The sequence below is a fragment of the Bos javanicus genome, chromosome 7 (assembly GCF_032452875.1).
Source record: "Bos javanicus breed banteng chromosome 7, ARS-OSU_banteng_1.0, whole genome shotgun sequence".
Lineage (NCBI taxonomy): Eukaryota > Metazoa > Chordata > Mammalia > Artiodactyla > Bovidae > Bos > Bos javanicus.
In genome coordinates, this window is record NC_083874.1 from 57,441,138 (window position 1) to 57,457,361 (window position 16,224).

Genomic DNA, 16,224 nt, shown 5'->3' on the forward strand with positions numbered 1-16,224 from the left:
GCTTTCAGATGTTTCTAAACATCTGCATGCTTGGAATGGAAAGAGCAGGATAACTGGACGAAGTTTTCACCTCATGTCTGGATGTTTTGGCATTGAACAATGCCCTGATTTTAGTTGAAGTTGCATAATTCTCAACTGATGAAAATAATCAGAGGAAGAGGGATCACAGGGCAGAAGAGAAAATGGTGAGAAGGGGTTCAGGCAGTGTTTAAATACACCACAGGACAGACTGTGACGTCAGGCACGAGGACACAAGATTGATGCTGTTACTATTTTCAAACAGAAGCTTATAGCCAGATAATTCCTCACTGGATTATAAGACCCGTGGGAGGGCAGGGACAACACAGGACTATGTATATGGAGCCTTTTTAAAACAAATGCACATTAGATAGATGATAGATTATACAGAAGGAGACATTTGTGAACAGTGATGGTTTTTAGATTGGCTGAAGAGTCATTTCTCTTTCAAGAAGTCCTGATGATAGGATAAGGTCCACATTGACTGCGACCATTAAGAACCATTGCTACTGGGAGGCCAGATAACATGGTGGTTCGGAGTGGAGGGTCTGCAGTCAGATAGTCAGGGGTGAACTCTGGTTCTGCCACTTGCTAGTGAACAATCCTGTACAAGTCACTTCCTCTATATACAGTTTCTTCACCTGTGAAATGGCCATAATAGCTTTCAGCTGATAGGATTAAGGGAAAGATTAAATGAGGAAGTATGCAGAGTGCCTGGAACTGTGTTAGGCACTAGAAAGTGCTCAGTTAATGAACTTGTTACAGAACAGAAAAAGACTCACAGACTTAGAAAAGGAACTTACGCTTGCCAGGGGGAAGGGATAGTTAGGCATTATGGAAAGGTCATATACACTCAGTGTTACGTGCCAGCCTGGAAGGGAGTGGGGTTTGGGGGGAGAATGGATACATGTAAACATATGGCTGAGTCACTTTGCTGTTCACCTGAAACCACCACAATATAGGTAATCAGCTATGTTGTTGTCCAGTAGCCCAGTCGTGTTCCACTGTGACTCCATGGACTGCAGCATGCCAGTCCTCCCTGTCCCTCAGCATCTCCCGGAGTTTGCCCAAGTTCATGTTCATTGCATCGGTGATGCCATCCAGCTGTCTCATCCTCTGATGCCCTTGACTATACCCCAGTACCAAATAAAAAGTTTCAAGTTTGAAAAAAAATAATGTTAATGAACTTGTATGTCAAGAGGGAGATTCTGTTAAGGCTCTTTCTCCATCATGGGATTCTGAGACTGGATGGTAGGAAAATGAGAGTGGAAATGCTGCCAAGCTGATCACTGTTCCCTGACCCAATTCTTTTGGCCAGCATCTCCCAAAGTGAGGTCTGTCCCTGTACTACTCAAAACAACAGATCCCTGAACTGGTTGCTAATAGTCTATGACAAGATAAGGAGCTCAAGCCAGAGTCAGGGCCCTGCTTCATCCATTGTGAAAGTCTTGCTATGGGAAATACAAGTGTCAGCTGAACTACACACTGGATTAATGACATGAATGAGTCATATGCGGGTACAAGCTCTTTATCCTGTTGTGGACCGGCACTGGGCCAACGACCACATTTTGAGTAGACTGTTAAAAAGAACGGTAATCCCATGAATTGAGAAAAGGGTTTTTCATGGTCAAATAGGTTTGGTGGTAAATAATGCACATATGATCTCTTTCTTCGACTTTGATATATTCATATATTAAAGGTCTTGAGAAACTGCAAAGTAAATAAATTTGTTTAAATGTATTTAAACTAGGATTTCCCAGATATTCTTCAGCAATAAACATTTGTGAGCATGTATGCTTGTATGTTTGCTTTTTCCACTGCTTTTAACATTATTTCTGGTAAAGGACATGAACTCAACTGATAATCTGATAAACAAAAAATTACAAAAGTGTGATCTACTCTCCTCCACTCAAATACACACAATTCTAACATCTTTTTGGTTGAAATTCCTTCCCTTCTGGCTCAATCATTCTAAGGAAACCAGAGAATTTAATCTTTTTTCCATTGATAACAATCTCCTTTAACATAAAGCCACACTTATAAAATATTTTCTCCAACCAGTTTCTTACTTTTATGCACCAAAGAAAAGAAAGTATCTTCCTCTATACTCTCATCTCTAGAAAAATACTTAAAAGCTTTTTCTCTGATAAGGACAGGCATTTAAAATCAGTGCATCAGTTGAAGTCTGGTTTGCAATGTCCTAAGATCAAAGTGTTTGCATTTTCTACTGAATTTGATTCCAAATCCATTTGTGTTAATCATTTTCTAGAACACTTTTACATGTAATGACCAGAGGCCCTAAAATTCTTCTTGTGATTGCAAATGAGTTCTTTGCATAACTTGGGAGCAAAAGGAACCTAGGCTCATATTTTGATCTCTATTTAAATGTCTAATTGAAAAATACTACACATTAGCTCTAGGCTATGTTAACATTCTAAGGTTTCCTGAACAACGAGCTCCTTCATACTAGTGCTGAATGCACGCCTACACTCACACACATGCACACACGTGTTGTTTCAGGGGCTGGACCTCACACCTGTCACTCCAGCCAACAGTGAGCTCATATTGGAGAGCCAGGACCTGGTCTGGGGACAAGGTCTTTCCCATGACACTCATAATTCAGATAATTCCATCAGAAAGATGCATAAAATGTAGATACTTGCCATCCTCAAATCATCCAACTATGTCTTGGATTTTCCATTGACTTTAAAAGTATACAGAGAACTCTTTAAAGGAAAAGATGAAGAAAATTATTCTAATGATTTCTTTTTTGAGAAAAATCCATCTGGGTCAGTGTGAATTAGCTTTGACATAATGATAAGATCCTGGCTCACAAAGCCTGGAAAAGATTGGCAGCCTGCCCTGTTCTGGCCGTGTCTCCAAAATTCAGACCTTCCCTGGTGGCTCAGTGCCACCAGGGACCACAGAAACTGTGGTCAGAGACCACAGAAACATTGAGATTTCCTTCTCTAATATGATCCTTTTCTTCTTCCGATACTAGTGGACTTTTAAGCTTCCCGCTGTCATGGAGTGTATCTGTGGGGACTGTCATTTGCTGTTAATAGTTTCTATCACATTCGAGAAGCCACAGATGCCTTCCAAAGGGGTTGGGAGCAAGAGACAAAGAAAAGTTGATCTTAAGCCAGGTATAGGATTGTGCTTATATTTACATTTATCTTGAATCTAATTACTACGTGGTAAATGCAGCATAACAAAGGTCACTTTGAGATGAAAGAAAATATTTTATTGCCAGTGAAAATACTCTGAATCTAAGGCAGTTTCGGAGGCTCAGTGCAAACACACGTTCAAAATAAAGCAGAAGGGATGGCTGGATTTGCTCTTATCAAAACATAATGCTGCTTTGAATTTTTCCAAAATATTCATCAGACTTTCTGGAAACTCCTGGTGTCCAAATGAATGACAAGATGGGAAAGGAAAGGAGAAAGGTAATGACATATACTGAGCATCGGTGATAGTAAGGCATCCTGTCAGTACCATCAGCACGTTACTCTAGTTTAGAGCATGACCTCTGTGAGGAGAATGCAAGATGCGTTCTATTTCACAGATGTTGGCTGAGATGTGGTCAGAGCTTGAGCCCTTTCTTGGAGGTTCTGTAACGTGCTGTTAAAGATCACAGACTCTGGAGTCATACTGCACCTGGTTGCAGTATGTGACTCTGCCTCTTAGTAGCTGTAGCCCATGGGCAAGTAGCTTCAGCTTTCTGAATCAAATCTACATGTCTGTAAAATGGGGATGAAAACAGTATTGAAGCCCATAGGACTGCTATCGGGCTGCAATGAGATGGGGCTTGCCTGTGCCTAGCAGGAGGCTAAAATGAGCCTGGCTTGTAGAAGAAACTCATACTAAATCATTCACTGCTTGTAAAGGCAACCAATCACACTGGATAACAATGCTGCCCTCAGATTATTCTGTATAGAACCTTGAGGTAGGAAGAGGGAAGCAGGCAAAGAAAGAACTTACAAAATCAAATCAGAGACCTTTGGACTTCTCCTCATCAGTCATTATGCCAATGGTCCTCAAGCCTAGCAGATATTCAGAACTGCCTGGAATATAGCTGAGAACTATGGGTAAATCTCTTGGCCCTGTGCTTGGAGATTCTGAATTGGCCAGCTGGGGATGATTTAAGACATTCTTAGAATCTGATGATCACCCAGATTGGATGAACCACGGTCTAAACCCATGCATCCTTTCTGCTCCAAATCCCTCCTCCCCACAACAAAACAGAAACCTCACCTGTGCCCAAGGTTCTAGCAACTTCTACCATCTACTTCACTGTTTTTTTTTTCTAGCCTCTGTTTACTCATATTTTGGTTTATATCAACTATTCAGATGAATATATCAGGCATTCTATTTTGCACAAGAGGCAGAATAGTAGAATGGATTTTTAGAATCATACAGACATGAATTCAAGTCCAAGTACTATTAACTAGTGTCTGACCTCAGGCAGGATATTTAACCAATCTGGCTTTGGGTCCCACATCTCTGAAATGAGGTTTATTTTAGTACCTACATGCATGTATGCATGCTCAGTTGTGTCCAACTCTTTTGCGACCCCATGGACTGTAGCCCTCCAGGCTCCTCTGTCCATGGGATTTTCCTGGCAAGAATATCGGAGTAGGTTGCCATTTCTTTCTCCAGGGTACCTTCCTGACCCAGGGATTGAACCTGTGTCTCCGCATTGCAGGCAGATGTGAGCCACCCAGGAAGCCTATTTTAGTACTTACATTACAGGTTTACCTTGAAGATTAAAGTAGCCAAAGGAGCATCTCTGGAAGAGAGCAAATGTTAACAAGTGCCTGCTGCTCTTATTGTTATTTCAGTGGAAGTAGTTCCTTTGTCTCACTGAATATTAGCCAAAGAACAGGACAGGGACATCTACAACCACCACCCCCAAAAGGCAAATGTGTCAAAATACCAACGCTTGGTGGGGAGGGTAGTGCCTGAGATTCCTGTGGAGTGCTTTCTGATCCCATAAATGAAACCCCATGATACAGACTGACAGAATCAGATAATGATGGCAATCAATAACGATAACAGAAATGATTATTTATTTTCATAAACACAGAGTATGTGCATCCCGCTGAGTTACACACATCACATGCCAGCATCCACTTGCAGGGCAGTCAATCAATGGGGGATTGCAATATCCCCCCACGGAGACAGGAGGGAGGATGAGCGGAGGTTGAGAAATTACCCACCCCAGAGTGACACATTCACAAAGTTAATCTAATCCAGGGGCCGTCCGGGTGCCATTGTGAGCCTGTGAATATGGAACAGCCTTGATTGATTGTGCACTGCAGTAGCTAAATACTTCATTGTTACTTGCAACAAATATAAGGAAAGGAAGGCTGAAACTGTAAAAGAGTTGGCTCTAAAGCCCCCAGAGCAGCAACAAACCACAAAGTGAAGTCTAGAAAAATTAAAAATGGGTAGGGGAAGACTGTATCTGTGTCCTAAGAGGCCTCTGTTGTCAAAGTGTAAGCCCAAAATGAAAACCTAAGGTGCTGATGGTGATCCTGCCTCAACCAATAATTTGCCCCGCCATGGGCCTGGGATTACCCATTCTCCCAGAGTGAGCATCACCACAGTTATCACAGGGGCAGCAAGAGAGCACAGAGGTTGTGTCTAGACAGAATGCATCTGATCCTCAGTTCTGCCTCCCAGAGCCTCCCAGTTCTTCCTCTTTTCTTGTGGAGATAATCACATCCAGGTTATCAGAAACAGGGAACTAACAGTGCATGTCCTGCTTGACTCCCAAGATCCTTGGAGCATTAAATGATTACCGTTTCCCGCCACTGCCTGCCCACTGCCCAGCATGAAAGACGCATCCTGCAAACTCTTTCCTAGTCTTACCCCTCTGTTCTTCCTCTGAACGACCATGGTGATCTCCTGTGCTTTTCTCTGGATGCTTACCTGATTTGATGTTTCTCAAAGTCTGACCCAGGGATCACCTGTATCAGAATCCCCTGGGGGTGGTTTCTAGGAGGGAGCTGGTCAGTAACAACACTGGGTACGACTCAGACCTTTGTCCTTTGAGCGGCTCCATCTTGACAACTGAACTCGCACAGTGTGATGACCTAGTGATTGCACTGTTTTCATCAGTCACATTTTTACAAATAGGTAGACTCATTTATCGGAGAAGGTGATGGCACCCCACTCCAGTACTCTTGCCTGGAAAATCCCAAGGATGGAGGAGCCTGGTAGGCTGCAGTCCATGGGGTCGCGAAGAGTTGGACATGACTGAGCAACTTCCCTTTCTCCCTTTCCCTTTCAGACCTTTGTAACCAGAATTCCTAGTGCTGAGGCCAGTGACCGTGTTCTAAAATATATATACAAGTGACTGAGGGGCACTGTGCTTCGAAATCCACTGCTTGAAGTGATTTCAGGTTGTAGCCATCTGTAATGCTCCCCTCCTTGCCTGTGGATGGCAGCGTGCTTCACTCATCTTTGTAAGACCCACTTTGTAGTACGTACTTCATACAGTGCCTGGTGCATAGTAGGCACTCAATAAGTAGGATAACAAGATGAAAAGTCCTACGTGTCGATGTTATTATTCTCACTGTCATCTAGATCAAGAACCACGCAATAAATAGTTCTGTATGATGGTGATTGGGCAGGAGCCATGGGATCAGACAGACCTGGGCTCTTTTCTGGGCTTTGCCACTTATCATCTATGAGGCCGATGCTTATCTCCCTGATCTCCTCTTTACACATCTATAAAATGGGCATGATGCATAAGCCACAGGACTGTGATGATGAACAAACTGTAAAATGTACATAAAACTGCTCAATGCAGAGTCTATCACTAGTAAGGGCTGAATCAACGCAGCTGCTTTTATTAGTAAGCTTAAACCAGTGGTTTGTTTAATCATTTCCCTAAAAAGCAGACCAGGCAGTTTAACTAGTTGCTTCACCAAAATGATCACTTTTGGGAAAAAAGTGTGTTTAGCCAACCTGTCGAATCCCATGACCTATTAGCAATAATCCTGAAGATTCAGAATTCAGAGCTGGTGAATCCCCACGTCTATTTGCCATGGTGCCTTAGACTATGGCTAGGAGGGTGTCTAAATTGCTACCAATGGGATGTGCAAACATCAAGGTCATTTCAGGTGGAAAATGTTAGTCCAGTAAAGTCACACAAATGTGTGTGTCCTTTCTTTAGCAAGTGGTATAGGGAAAGCTGGACTGCTGCTACTGCTGCTAAGTCACTTCAGTCGTGTCCGACTCTGTGCGACCCCAAAGACGACAGCCCATCAGGCTCCACCTTCCCTGGGATTCTCCAGGCAAGAACACTGGAGTGGGTTGCCATTTCCTTCTCCAATGTGTGAAAGTGAAGTCGCTCAGTCTTCGACTTAGCGACCCCATGGACTGCAGCCTACCAGGCTCCTCTGTCCATGGGATTTTCCAGGCAAGAGCTGGACAGCTGCATGTAAATCAATAAAGTTAGAATACATAAAGTTAGAATACACCCTCTTGCCATACACAAAAATAAACTCAAAATGGCTTAAAGACATGACACCATAAAACTCCTAGAAGAGATCACAGGCAAAACATTCTTTGGCATCTTTGGCATAAATCATACCAATGTTTTCTGAGGTCAGTCTCTCAAGGCAACAAAAACAAAAATAAATGGGACCAAATTAAGCATATATATACAAGCTTTTACATAGCAAAGGAAACCATAAACAAAACAAAAAGACAAACTTACAGAAAGGGACAAAATATTTGCAAATGATGGAACTGACCAGGGCTTAATTTCCAAAATATACAAACAGCTCATACAGCTCAACAACAAAAAATCAAACAACCCAATCCAAAAATGGGCAGAAGACCGAAATAGACATTTCTCTCAAGAAGAAATATGGATGGCCAATAGGCACATAAAAAGATGCTCAATGTCTTTAATTATTAGAGAAATGAAAATGACAACTATAATGAGGTACTATCCCACATAGGTCAGAAAGGCCATCATCAAAAAATCTACAAATAATAAATGCTGAAGAGGAGGTGGAGAAAAGAGAACCCTCTTACACTGTTGGTGGGAACGTAAATTGATATAACACTTATGGAAAACAGTATGGAGGTCCAGTAAAAAACTAAAAATAGGACTACCATATGACCCAGCAAGCCCATGCCTGGGCATATATCTGGAGAAAACCATAATTCAAAAGACACATGCATCCCAGTGTTTACTGAAGCACTATTTATAATAGCCAGGGCATGGAAGCAACCTAAGTATCCATCAACAGAGGAATGAATAAAGAAGATATATATGTATATGTATATACACAATGTGGAGAAGGAAATGGCAACCCACTCCAGTATTCTTGCCTAGAGAATCCTGTGGACAGAGGAGCCTGGTGGGCTGCTGGTCATAGGGTCGCATAGAGTCGGACACAACTGAAGCGACTTAGCATGCATGCATGCATTGGAGAAGGAAATGGCAACCCACTCCAGTATTCTCATCTGGAGAATCCCAGGGACAGAGGAGCCTGGTGGGCCGCCATCTACAGGGTTGCATAGAGTCGGACACGACTGAAGTGACTTCGCAGCAGTGCCAGCATATACACAATGGAATATAACATATACACACAATGGTACACACACACACGCACACACGCACACACACAATGGAATATTACTCAGCCATGAAAAGGAATAAACTGTGTCATTTGCAGAGCCATAGAGGGACCTAGAGAGTGTTATATAGAGTGAAGTAAGTCAGAAAAATAAATATCGTGTGTTAACACATATATTGGAATCTAGAAAAAAAAGTACAGATAAACCTATTGGCAAAAGAAATAGAGACATAGACACAGAGAACAAACACATGGACATTTGATAGGGAAAGGAGATTGATAAATTAGAAGATTGGGATCGACATACATACACTACTATATATAAAATAGATAACTAATGAGAACCTATTGTTTAGCACAGGGGGAAAAAAGGTACTATCTGTAGGACAAATATTAAATTAACCTTAAAAATGTATTTCAATATACAGTTCAGTTCAGTTCATTTCAGTCGCTCAGTTGTGTCCGACTCTTTGTGACGCCATGAATTGCAGCATGCCAGGCTTCCCTGTCCATCACCAACTCCCGGAGTTCACCCAGACTCACGTCCATCGAATCAGTGATGCCATCCAGCCATCTCATCCTCTGTCGTCCCCTTCTCCTCCTGCCCCCAATCCCTCCCAGCATCAGTGTCTTTTCCAAGGAATCAACTCTTCACATGAGGTGGCCAAAGTACTGGAGTTTCAGCTTTAGCATCAGTCCTTCCAAAGAACAACTAGGACTGATCTCCTTTAGAATGGACTGGTTGGGTCTCCTTGCAGTCCAAGGGACTCTCAAGAGTCTTCTCCAACACCACAGTTCAAAAGAATAAATATACAGTAAGTGCAGACAAATATTGTTTGACTCCACTTATATGAGGTATGGATGGAATAGAATATTAGTCATGAAAAAGAACAAAATAATGCCATTTGCAGCAACATGGATGTATCTAGAGACTATGTGAAGTAAATCAGAAAGAGAAAGATGAATACCACATGATATCACTTACATACAGAATCTAAAATATGACACATATGAACCTATCTATGAAAAAGAAATGACGTAGAGAACAGATTGGTGGTTGCTAAGGGTAGAGGTTTGGGGGACAGCTGCAGTGGGAGGTGGGTTAGCAGATGTAAGCTTTTATATATGGAATGGATAAACAGCAAGGTCCTATTGTATAGCACAGAGAACTATATTCAATATCCTATGATAGACCATAATGGGAAAGAATATAGAAAAAAGAACGTATATATAACTGAATCACTTTGTTGTTCAGCAGTAACTAATACAACGTTGTAAATCAGATATATTCAATAAAAAATTAAAGAATGTGTGCATCCTGAACTGACAGAACTAATCACGAGCAGAAGGCACATGTGTAAAAACATGATATAATTAACTTTTATTCTAAAAAATAGCGCATCTATTGTATGCTCACCTTTCGGCAGAAAAGCCTTTGCAGCATCACCCTTGCCCTCCACTTCCCCCAAAATGTAGCTCATACATTAAGAAAGCTTTGCCAAAGAATTTCAAGAGTCCCAAATAATGAAATCCCCCTGCTCTGAAACCATGAATTAGTATTTTCTTAGGATGCAGCTGTAGGGAATCATAATGAAAAGCATCAGATTTGGGGTCAGATGGACTGGGTTCAAATCCCAGCGCCACCACTTTCTATCCTTGAGATTTTGAGCAAACATTTACTGAGTACCCAGCATGTGCCTGAGCTACAGGAGAGAAGACGTGTCGTTCCTGCTTTCATGGAGCGTACGTTTTAGGGAAGTGGGAGGGGAGGCCCACAGTGGACAAATGATACACCTGGCCAGGAAAAACGCTAAGACTAAAGGGGCAGTGGTTTTGGTGGGAATGTAAATTGGTACAGCCACCTATAGAAGACAGAATGGAGGTTCCTTACAGAACTAAAAATAGAAATGCTATATGATTCTGCAATCCCAGTCCTGGGCACATATCCATACAAAACTGTAATTCAAAAAGATATATGCACTGCAGACTCCTTTTTTAAAAACACTTATTCTATTAAGGCACTTGTTTATCTTTATTGATGCACAGCTAATTTACTATGTGTTGGTTTCTGCTGTGCAGCAAGGTGATTCAGTCATACATACTATACATTTTTTTGTATTCTTTTCCATCATGGTTTTTCAGAGGATACTGAGTACAGCTCCCTGTGCTATTATATAGTAGGACCTTGCTGTTTTACCCCTTACTTTTTGAAGTAGTATTTCCACACCCATGGATCTTCTGTCTGCTTTCTAGGGCTCAACACTGAAACCTTCTCATAGGCTACAAGAACTTCAGTGCTACTGTGCTTATCTAAACTCTACCCAGCCTCCAGAAGTTAACATAATATTATAATATTCACCATAAGAGAGAATTATAAGAAGAAACAAAGAAAAAAGGGGCAGGGTAAGAATACTGAGAGTGAATGGGAAGATGTGAGTGTGCTGTTTTTCTTACAGAATTCTAGGACAGTTTCTCTGAGAAGGTGGCACTTGAGCAGAGAAATGAAGGAGTGAGGCTCTGGATGATCCAGAAAGGATAACAGAACCTACTGAGAGAGTCGCTGTTAGGACAAGATGATACAAGGATATATGATCCACCGTCTGGCCTGTAGTAAGCACACAATGAATGTGGCTATTATTATTATTATTACTAGCTATAAGGAATATCCATTAGAAAGCATGAGTTCCTTACATCCCCTTCATTTTGCAGGGGGCTGGTTATGGCAAGTCACAGATTGGGAGCCCACACCTTCCAGACTTAATATTTATATCATAACTGGTTCAAAAGCACATTTCCACCTGGCCTGAGTTTCCTCAGCAGCTGAGCCTAATGAGGGAAATAATAACTCCAGGTTCATTCTGCACGGACACATGCGCTAAGTGCGATTTCTCACCGCCCAGCTCCCCTCCTGGGCTAATTAAATTACTTCAACTGTGAGTTTCTGTTGCCAAGAAAGGGCCTCCTAGCTGTGGGCTTTGGGAAGTTGAAAAGAAGGGCATGGAGACTCCTGCTAACGAGAACTATGTAAGACCTCAAGGTGAGGTCAGAGGTCTGGAAATGTGTGTGCATGTGCGGATGAGAGAGGAGAAAGGGAGAGAGAGACACACACACACAATAACAGCACTGATTATTAAGCAAACCACTTAAAGGCCCAGTGTCCGTGTCCAAGTTGAAGAGTCATAGCTCCTGATCTTTAGTCCCAGCTTGGAAGTACCTGGGTGACAGACACTGGGTAAGTCATTTCCCTCTCTGAGGCAACATCAGGTTGAAGGGTTAAGAGCCCTGTAGATCAGGGTTTGATGCTTAGCCTTGCCTGGTCTTGGACGTCTTACTGAAACTCTGTGAAGTTCACAGGTCCAATGGAATTTAACAGTGAACTGTACCTCATGAAGTAGCCAATGCAGATACAGTGTGCAACATGGCATACAGTCAGTGCACAAGAAATACTAGCTCCCAGCATCTCCACCTGCCAAATACCAGTCCTGCCTTCCCCACTGACTGGTCTGAAGATGAATCAGGGAATTAGGTAAGTAAACAATTTGTGATAAAAATGGTATTTTACAGCTTATAAGGTGTTATTATTAAACTCTCATCATGATTATTACTTTGAATGTTATAATACTTAGTAGGAGATACAGGGTTCATAGAAGTGCTTCTCATAGTCTCTGTGGGTAATGAGTGAGTGGATTTGAAAGGTTATCTTGCGTGAAAAAAGGAAAAAAAAATAACCACACTCGTACTTTGAAAAGCTGAGCCTCCCAGCACTGAAACATAGCAGGTTCATTACTCAGTGAGGATTAATTAGCTGTCGGGTATTATTAAATATTCTCACTCTCAAAATCCACGTAGAACTGGAAACTATGAAAGTGAACGAGAGGTAATCACAGGACAGGGAAGGGGAAAAAAAGCCACAATTGCTGGCAATGCAAATTTCAAGAGCAGAGCATGTTAGTAAATTATGGTCTGATTAATATCACATCAGCTTATTCTCTGTTTGGAGTCACTGTTCTGAAACAATGGTTTTCAGGGTTGCCTGGTGTTTCTTCTTCTACCACTGGAATCAGAGAGAAAGAAGGCTGGCCTTTTCAGTGTTTGCACTGAAAGAATGCCGGAGTGTGGATATTTACACTGAAATGAGGATACTGGAAAGCCTAGGAAGGTAGACGAGAGTTTTACAATATGATAATGAATGCATTTCGTGAATTGGTATATTAACTGTTGAGATGATTGAAAAGTAACAGAGGCTCATAAAAAACTAAAGCCTGGAAGAGCCTTAGAGATGCTAAAAGTCCAGGGATAACAGATCCCTTTGTCTCAATCACCAGGGGCTCATGATAAAAATACTAATCCCTCTGGACCCCTCAATTTGCTGCAGAGGATCACTGGGACTGAGTCCTGGGAATCTCCATTTATAACTGGCTCCATTTATAATGGTTGCAAGACCACTGCCATTGTGCAGTCCTCTGTTCAGTAGCTTAGAAACTAAGTGTGGAGAGAAGAAATGTGATTCATTGGCCCAGGGTAGTTCACCGGCCCACAGAGAGTTAATAAGACACAAGAACCAGAACTGGGGTTTTCTAAGTCCCAGCCACCTGTCAGGGTCTCGTTCCATGTTTGATATGTATAAATCCACTTTATAACATTGCTGTGTCATTCTGGGGACAATCTCTGTGCAAGTGAAATTTACAGAGTCATTCTCTCCTCTTTATCATGGGAATGGAATTCTCCTAGAGGCTAAACTGATGTATGAAATCTCACTGGATGCATGGATAGCTGGAATCCATAGTGGAGCGTGGAGGTGGCACCTGAGAAACTCCATCCACAAAGTGAACAAGGGCAAGGTAACATCTGGGCAGAAGTTCACATTATAAACTCCCCAGTGGCCCCCTGATCCATTTCCCGCATAGGACTGCGAAGTCCTGAGGGGTGAAATGCTGTCTTACTCTTTCTGTATCACCAGCACTGTGCTTGCCACTTAGTAACCATCAGTCAATACCTTAAGCAGTGATGACAACAGTATAAAAATTATACGAAAAGGAAAATAGGAATTTTCTCAAACATGTAGACGACCTACTATCACTAGGGGGTAATCAGTTCAGTTCAGTCGCCCAGTCATGTTCGACTCTTTGCGACCCCATGAATCGCAGTACACCAGGCCTCCCTGTCCATCACCAACTCCCAGAGTCCACCCAAACCCATGTCCATTGAGTCAGTGATGCCATCCAACCATCTCATCCTCTATTGTCCCCTTCTCCTCCTGCCCTCAATCTTTCCCAGCATCAGGGTCTTTTCAAATGAGTCAGCTCTCCGCATCAGGTGGCCAAAGTATTGGAGTTTCAGCTTCAACATCAGTCCCTCTAAAGAACACCCAGGATTGATCTCCTTTAGGATGGACTGGTTAGATCTCCTTGCAGTCCAAGGGACTCTCATGAGTCTTTTACAACACCACAGTTCAAAAGCATCAATTCTTCAGCTCTCAGCTTTCTTTACAGTCCAACTCTCACATCCATACATGACCACTGGAAAAACCATAGCCTTGACTAGATGGACCTTTGTTGGCAAAGTAATGTCTCTGCTTTTTAATATGCTGTCTAGGTTGGTCATAACCTTCCTTCCAAGGAGCAAGCGTCTTTTAATTTCATGGCTGCAGTCACCATCTGCAGTGATTTTGGAGCCCATGAAAATGCTGCTGATGAGAGCAATACTAAACCATCAATACTGAATCCTCACAACAATCCCAGGAAGTAGTGATCATCCCTCATCCCTGTTGTGCAGATATGATATGGCAGGCACGAGGTGCTTAAGTCATGTGTCCAAGGCCCCAGCCAGAGAGGAATGGAGCCAGAATTCTATCTCAGGACAGACCAACTCAATGTTCATACTCTTCACTACTCTGCCTTTGGGTCTCCAAAACCTCTGAGCAGTTAGAGCATTGACCCAGTCTGATAAAGTGGATGTCCATGGCCATTCTCCATGTTGAAGGCACAGGCAGACAGGAGGAAACAGTTTGTTGGCCCAGAATGTTTCTGGCCCACCAATGTTTGTTGGTCCAGAAGAAGCTCAATGGAAGAGCAGGTATCAACCACTACTGCATACACATGTAACAGCCCAGGTCTACAGGCAGCAAAGAGTCTGTGCTCAAAAAGCATCTGCTGAATAACAGATGAGCAAGTGAATGAATGAATGAACAAACCAACAAGCCAGATAATCATGGAACTCAGTGATCATTCAGTTCCCACATCTGTCTCTAAACACAGGGAAACAACCTCTTTTTCCCACAAGTACTTCTGTGTCTGGGCTTCCTATGTGGATCATTGGTAAAGAATCTGTGTGCCAATGCAGGAGACATGGCTTTGACCCTTGGGTCGCGAAGATCCCCTGGAGAAGGGAATGGCAACCCACTCCAGTATTCTTCCCTGGAAAATTCCATGGGCAGAGGAGCCTGGCAGTCTACAGTCCATGGAGTTGCAAAAAGAGTTGGACATGAATTAGCTACTAAACAACAACTTCTACATCTCTTTTCCTAGGTTTTGGTCTTTAGTACAGCTGCTGGCATCTGAAAGCACATATTTTACCCAATTCAGGAAGTTGCCTGGAGCCAGGGCTGGTCTCAAAACCTGCCTGCTATAACATTCACATTGAGCACTCCAAAACTAAAGTCATCACCCAGTCCTAAATCATTTTACTCTTTATCTAAAGGGCCATCCTTTAAAAGTCAGCTTTTAGAAATCCGTTTCTAACACCATTTCCCTGCCAGACCTATCCTGGTATCCAGAACCAAACATAACTTCTTTCTCCTTTGATCAAACTGCAGCTCTGACTCTCACTGCATTTATCTCACTCTGTGTAGTGTTATAAATATTTACATATTAGTCCTACACATCCTCTCTTCTTACCAGACTGTGCACATCTGAATGGCAGGGAGGCAGCTACCTAGACTAAGAATAGAGATCATTTCTGGAGTACCAGCCATGGAGTAAGGGCTTTCCATCCATACTGCATTTTAGCCTTAGAAGTCCACACACGGTGAAGCACTAGGCTCACTGTTTTACAGACAGAGAGACGAAAAATAACTTGCATGACTGAAGTCCAGAAAGAGAATGTGACAGGAAATGCTACTTAATACTCTGCAATGGGCTATATGAGCAAAGAATCTAAAAAAAGGATGGATATATGTATAACAGATTCACTTTGCTGTACACTTGAAGCTAACACAACATTGTAAGTCAATTATACTCCAATAAAAATTAAACAAAAATTGAAGAAGGAACGTGACTATGTATGTGGCAGAATTCAAATCCAGGCCTGTGCCTGTTTGATTTAAAAGTTCATGTCCTGTATCACAAGATTCCAACTTCCCATATGAGTAGTCCCATCCCTGTACCTTGAAGATGCTCAAGACGCTTTTGATGAAGGGAGCAGGCTGAGGTCCTGTGGGCAAGGCCTTGGTGACAAAAGGAAATGCGTGGCCTTATAGTCATCACAGTATGGTGCCTTCTTGCTCCTTCATCTGCCACCAGAGACTCATGTAGCCTGGGCTCCTGCCTGATCTCCCTCCCTCACCCCTGAGACTCGTAACCTTCAATAGCAGCCAGTGTGTGGCCAG

The 16,224-nt window shown here is 42.4% G+C and overlaps 1 protein-coding gene across 13 annotated transcripts in view; it reads right to left on the minus strand.

Annotated features, from left to right (window-relative positions):
• Nucleotides 1–16,224, minus strand: part of PPP2R2B (protein phosphatase 2 regulatory subunit Bbeta) — a 509,042-nt gene that overhangs the window by 101,674 nt on the left and 391,144 nt on the right. The gene's annotated exons all lie outside the window — the stretch shown is intronic.